The sequence below is a fragment of the Priapulus caudatus genome, unplaced genomic scaffold, assembly GCF_000485595.1.
Source record: "Priapulus caudatus unplaced genomic scaffold, Priapulus_caudatus-5.0.1 Scaffold341, whole genome shotgun sequence".
NCBI classification, from domain to species: Eukaryota; Metazoa; Priapulida; class Priapulimorpha; order Priapulimorphida; family Priapulidae; genus Priapulus; species Priapulus caudatus.
The window spans coordinates 240,903-247,846 of record NW_014577402.1 but is presented as its reverse complement, the minus strand read 5'-3'; the positions used below and the strand labels follow the sequence as shown (position 1 = coordinate 247,846).

Below are 6,944 nucleotides of genomic sequence, written 5' to 3'. Positions count from 1 at the left end.
TTCGAACGTTCGAGGCGCAGATAACCGCTTACACGCTGAGACACACTAAGCTAAGCACTTACACGCTGGGACTTACGCGCACTAAGCACTTACTGTTGGGACTTACACGCACTAAGCACTTACTGCTGGGACTTACACGCACTAAGCACTTACTGCTGGGACTTACACGCACTAAGCACTTACTGCTGGGACTTGCACGCTGGGACGCACTGGACTAAGCACTGCGCTGGGACTTACACGCACTATGCACTTACTGCTGGGACTTACACGCACTAAGCACTTACTGCTGGGACTTACACGCTGGGACTTACACGCACTATGCACTTACTGCTGGGACTTACACGCACTAAGCACTTACTGCCCGGACTTTCTGGAACAGGTTGTCGTTACGTGGCCACGCTTGCTCATCCGGACTGGACACCAGCAGTGGGAGTGATGGCCAGCCGCGGGTGACTTGTCCCACGGCTTTGTTAACAGACAGCATTCTCCTCGGTGTGATTACACCACTCATTATTGCATCCTCCTGTCGCCGCTCGCTTCGTATGTACGCACGCTGCGTGCTCGATTATCTTGTTTGGTCGGGATTTACTGCGGCGGCCGGTGGATAACTGACGGCACAGCGTTATACTGCTCCGGCCTAGCTTTGTACTCGCGCGAAAACTTGTCTATTACCAGGTGCGAACGGCTTGTTGATGATGCTTAGCAGTAGTCGAGCAGTTCCGCTTTACGAGGTCTTGTTTCGCGAGCTCAGCGTGGATGTAAGGGGGGGTGCTGGCGCGGCTGCAGTCGTAATCAGGGCACGTACAGAAACGCGTGGGTGCCCCGCACCTCGTCTGGTCTACCTTCCATCAGCATCATCCCCACGAGCAGTGCTGACCAGGGTGAGTTTATAGTCGTTTGTGTTGTTGTTATTATTATTATTATTATTATTATTATTATTATTATTATTGTTTTTATTATTATTATTGTTGTTGTTGTTGTTGTTGTTGTTGTTGAATCATTATATCTTTATCTAATTCAAATACAAGTACATCTACTGCATGAATACAGTCATTTACATAGAGAACATATCTGATATGTGCGTAAAAAGCTGTTGAAATACCATAATTCTACAAACAACGTCTACGTTTGCCTAAGTATTTCTTATATTAGCGATAGAGTAATTAGTAATTTTCTTTGGATTTGTATTATCTACTCTACTCTATCTTGTATTATTGTTTAGATACTGTATGCATCTAAACGCGTGTGCTGTTTGGTCGGTATAGTTATAAGGGAAGGAATAGCTTTGTGTAGATACTGCGATGGTGATGCACACCAAACGGAAGAGTAATGGCCTGTGTAGGCAGCGGCGTCTATTTCACACGGATGAAGGAAAACTTTACCTTTATTTGCTGTGCTAACGTATGTACACTATGTGTTATATACTTATCTTGCTAAATGCAGGCACAGGTGCAGTCTGTGTGTGTGTGTGTGTGTGTGTGTGTGTGTGTGTGTGTGTGTGTTGTGTGTGTGTATGTAAGCTTAAGCCCTCCATCTTTGTAACCTAATATTAATCCCGGCTTCAGAGAGTGCGCGCTGTAAACACTGTTGTTTCCCTCAGCTCGTGATCTTTAGCGCTATGGTGATACGGGCGTTGTAGGGCGTAGCTACGACCACGAGTACAGCATGAATATTCCCTTCCCTTACCAGTACTAAGACCACAGTAGTGCGGCGATTAGCTCTAGAATTATAGCCCTTCGCTCTGCCACAGGCGTGTGGCAGAGCGAAGAGCTATAGTTCTAGAGCTATGCGGTGATGTCCAAGCCATCATTCAGTTCTATGCGTTCGCAACGTGATTCTAATCTTAATTGGAAGCTTTAAGAAACGCGTGTACACGTTATCAAACCGCTCGTGTAGGCGCGCGTACAATGGGCTTTAATCCCAGGATGGGCCATTTTTTTAATTAATTCCGCGATCAATTAACACCGTGCGCATCATTACACGCCCGTGCTGCCATCTTGCGCGCACATCTTCCGCAATATCGATGCTAATATGTCATCGTCATTATCGTGATTCTAATTTTTCGGTCGCTATCGCTGATTATTACTCATTATGCCGACGATCCTCAGCCTTCGCATCTCTCGGGCAGGATGGCTTCTTCATCCCGGCTCTCAAACACTCATTAGTGAAGATGCGCGATGTGGCATGCACCACTGCGCTGCTACTCTACGGGCTTTTCATGCGAGCGTGATTCCGTCTTTCACGTGTCTATACGCGCACACTGTGAACTGATTTGCTATCTCTCCCCGTTCGTTCACGCGCCTTCACCTTCTCCTAGATATCCTCCTCCTCTCCGTCACACTCTCCGCATCGCCTTCTCTCATTCAACATTCTCCTGTTGCTATTCTTCCCTTCTTTCTCTCTCCACTGATCTCTTTCTCTACGGTCGCCAGCCTCCACCTTCTTTCTCCTTCCCGCCTCATATTTTAACTAGGCTCTTTCTTCTTCCTTCTTTTCTCCTCCGCATCCTCATGCTCCTCATCTTCCTCCACCTCCCTCGCCTCCTCCTCTTCCATCACCTCTTCCCCCACTCTTCTTTTCCCCTTCCTCCTTTTTCCCATTAGCTTCACCCACCCCATCAGCATTCCTCTCTTTCCCTCCCCACCTACCCTCTACCTTCCTCCCACCCCCACCAACCTCCCCGCTTACCGCCCCTCTCTCCCGTCATCCGCCGCGCATTTGCCGTCTGCCTTCGCTGATCGCGTAAACGCGCGTCTTCATGCATGCTTTATGAACGTAATCACTCTTAATTTCTGCCGACCGGCGATCTCTCCGCGTACGCCCAGCTTCCCGCCGAATCTGTTTACCGACATCCCCCGGGGAAGGAAGACTCCCCTCCCCCTCCTCCCCCTCATCCTCCTCCTTCTCATCCCGCTCGTGACTACACCTTGAGTGGAGGCGAACGGATACGCGAGGGGAGCGAGGGTGAGTGGAAAAAAACTGGGCTTCGTCCCACTGTGGCAGCCACCGCGAGTGGATGAGTGAAAAAAACACGGAGCACCACGCACTCGATGAGTCAACCGCGTCTATGCTTCGCTGCTCACTTGCGCGCGCGCGTCTGCGCATGCGCCGCAGCTTCACGCGGCGGATGAAATTTTGATGATGTGTTGCGATGCGTGTGAGATCATGCGCGGATAAGCGTGGATATAGAGGCTGCATTCTCTACGTTTGCTACACATAGAGCAGTCCCGCACGCCCAGACAACTTGTCTCCGTGTGTATGTAGAGCGAGCGCGAGTATCTCTTTATGAAATCCACCGTTATTCAGTTGCTATCGCGATTCAATGGGATAGATATATGGGTCATTTATTGAGCACGATTTGGTATTAATGATTATGTATATTCGATCTCGAGAGAGAAGAGATTCGGGGTGCTTTTTGTTCGAGTGTGCATTTAGGAGATCAATCAAAGGGAAACGGGATAGCAGAGAAAAAATGGTGATAGTTTACGTGTAATATTCTTCTTTGATAATGAAGCTGGGAGGAGGGGAATGAGGAGGAGGAGGAGGAGAAAGAAGAAGAAGAGGAAGAAGAAGAGGAAGAAAAAGAAGAAGAAGAAGAAGAAGAAGAGGAAGTGAGGAAAGAGGCGAGGGGAGAGGAGGAGGCAGAGGAGGAGGGGAGGAAGGCAGAGGGAGGCAAGGAAGGAGGAGGAGGAGGAGGACGATGGTGGGGCTGGCGTCTACATCGAATTTATATCCCAAGTTGGAATCGTGAATCCTAGAGGCCTGCTAACTACTGAGATGTGTCCAAATACTATCTTGCTAGTTAGCGGAGCTTGACTGTAGTGTGTGTGCGTGCGTACGTGCGCGCGTACGTGCGTGCGTGCGTGCGTGCGTGCGTGCGTGCGTGCCTATGATGTGCGTGTGTACGTGCGCACGCGTGTGAGTGCCTATGATGTGCGTGTGTACGTGCGCGCGTGAGTGCGTGCGAGCGTGTACGCGGGCGTGCGTGCGCGTGCGAGCATGCGTGCGTGCGTGTGTGCGTGTGTAACCAGTTCCCGCTGGTGCAGATCGCGCGAGTTGCCGTCCGCGACGGCTCCACGAGGCTCTGACGGAGCTGTGACGCGACAGTATAATCCGACGTACCACACGACGTCGGCTACAGAGCTCACATCGCGTGCCGACCACCGCGAGCGAGCACAGATGGTCCTCCCCCCTCCCGCCCGTCTGAATGAAGACCAGATAACACACACGCGCGCAGCATAGGCGCGTGTCTTCACTTACGTGCATGCATGGTCGGCGGCGCGTCCCAGCTTTCACAGCCCAACACTGCCCCCGCTGCTGCATGCTGCATGCTGCATGCTGCTGCTACTGCACACACTACGCCGTGAATCTCTGTCGAGTGTCGGAAAATATTTTAATTGCCCCTGCCGGCTGTTAAAAAAATGTTTGTTATGACAGTCGAGTTTTCCGCTCGACTGGCTGCAGGAATTTATGGTGCGTTCGGCCGACGGGCGGATGTTGTGTAGGCCTTATAGCCTGTCGCGATGCTTCGTTATCACAGGTTCTCACCGTTGTTTTTTTGGCTTCTAGTTTAAGTAGAAAGAACAGGAGAAAAAACACATAGAAGTATGAGATACAGAGTAAAGCAGCATTGTTAGTGTAGTTTATCGTACCCTGTGTGGGGCAGCGGCTCTGGGTTAGAACCCTGGGTGTGGCAGCGGCTCTGGGCTAGTACCCTTGATACGGCAGCGGCTCTGGGCTAGTACACTAGGTGTGGCAGCGGTTCGGGGTTAGTAACCTGGGTACGGCAGCGGCTCTGAGCTAGTACCCTGGGTGTGGCAGCGGCTCGGGGTTAGTAACCTGGGTACGGCAGCGGCTCTGGGCTAGTACCCTGGGTGTGGCAGCGCATCTTGGTTAGTACCCTGGGTACGGCAGCGGCTCTGGGTTTGTACCCTGGGTGTGGCAGCGGCTCTGGGTAGCGATGAGCAATCGGCGTTCGCTCATCCACCCAGCTGATTTCATCCCCCGGTGTCTTACAAAGCGTCATCCCCGCGCTATCCCGGCGTCTCCTCTGTGACTCAGCACAACTTTTGTCCCGAGGCATCTCGCGAGTAAATTCTTGCCGCGACGAGAATCGCGTCTCGAGGAATGCGTTGTTCCGCTTCCGGTTCGCCGACCGGAAATCCGCGCACCGGCGTGGATGCATGTCGTCGGCCGATTTCGGGTTTCTCTTTCGCTGCCGGCCGAATAAGTGTATGTGCATAGTAATTATTTTTTTTAAACTCACAGGAAATTAGGAGAGACGATTCATCGTTGCGCAGCGAGTTGGGGAGGGGGGGTGGTAGGATGTGCATGAGATCATCGCGATACTGGCTCCTAGCGGCGGGACGTAGGGTAGTTTTTTATCTACCGTGGGACCTTACTGTGTGTTCATGGTAGTTTTTCTCTACCGTGGGACCTTACTGTGTGTTCAGGGTAGTTTTTTTATCTAGCGTGAGACCTTACCGTGTGTTCGGGGTAGTTGTAACCGTGGGACCTTCTTATGCTTTAGGGTAGTTTTTAATGCGGTGCTCTGCGTTAACGAATATACTTCGTGTAGAGAGCTAATAAAACTAGAATATAAATGAAATATACAGAAATATAGAATGAACTTGAAATTGAGTTAAAATGTCTCTCTAGCGTACAGACTCAATCCAACTGTTATGGCCTGACCATAGTTTATCTAAATACTATAAGTGAGTGGACTGAAACTAGGCTGCGAAGAATGTGCATACACTGGTTGTCTCTCTGTTCGCACGAGGTTGACTTGCATTTCAACTGTAGATTTCATTCTCCGATATCTCTCTCTCTCTCTCTCTCTCTCTCTCTCTCTCTCTCTCTCTCTCTCTGTGTGTATGTGTGTGTGGTGTGTGCGTGTGTGCGCGCGTGTGTGTGCGTGAGTGTGTGTGTGCGCGCGCGCGTGTGTGTGTGCATGTGCGCGCGCTCGCGCGCGTATGTGTGTCGGTCATAGTGCTATAGCCTACGGCCTTCCCTCGCCCCCTCTGTTCACATTCACTCCACACCCGCTGCGCGGCGTGCCAAACCGAGGCGTGTTTTCTTTTCGTATTGTATTCTAATTTGCAAGCATAATCTGGTATTATCCACGCAATAAGCTTTTGTATTTGAATTTTAATTCCCTTTCGACGGAAATGCGCTGTGATCTGTGTTCCGGTCGGCGCGGTGACCTTTTGACCCACCGGCGGCGATCAGAAATATCTATCTATATCTGTACTGCATGCCGTGCACCGGAGGCAACGTCGCATTTGCATGCGTAACGTCATGCAGTTGCAAGCGTAGCGGGTGGAACGAAACTAAAGTTAAAACACTGGCTGGATTCCTAACGAACACTTGCGATCTGGTAGCAATAATGCGTGTTTTAAATTCATGTATGCTCATAAGAATTAACCCAATGTAAGTGATGAGAGATTTGCTGGGAATGGAGTGATGTATGAGGACGGGAGACACAACATGATGCCGCCAGGGGGCGTGACCTCGTCCGCGGGTAATCTTCCGGGATGGTTGAGTCAGCCGATAGTGTTACTGCTCTGTAAACGTGCAGTAATGAATAACACTCTTTTTTCACTTTGTTTTTACATTTAGAAACGTACACGTCGCTTTGCCGAGTTCAACCGACAACTTTTGTAACTACGTTCAAATACGTGCGTTCACGTACAATCCAGTTAGATTAGTTAGTTTGAAGAGTTTACAATTAATTTTGGAGGCATGCATGTATATTGTTCCGTGTACGGTCGTCGACGTCAATATTACTATTATATACTCCACCCCGACGTAACGTGGATGTTAGTAGTTAGTATAACACATATAGATATAGAAGCTGGGCGGCATACACACACAGACACACACGCGCGCGCACGCACACACGCACGCATGCACGCATGCACGCATACACACGCACGCACACACAA

General features: G+C 50.3%; 1 protein-coding gene across 1 annotated transcript in view; it reads left to right on the top strand.

Moving 5' to 3' along the window:
• Nucleotides 1-563: 563 nt before the first annotated feature.
• The window catches only part of LOC106809271, a gene marked incomplete in the record, with an annotated part of 82,852 nt that continues 76,471 nt past the window's right edge, over nucleotides 564-6,944 (top strand). The window contains 1 exon segment of the mRNA XM_014812283.1: nucleotides 564-881.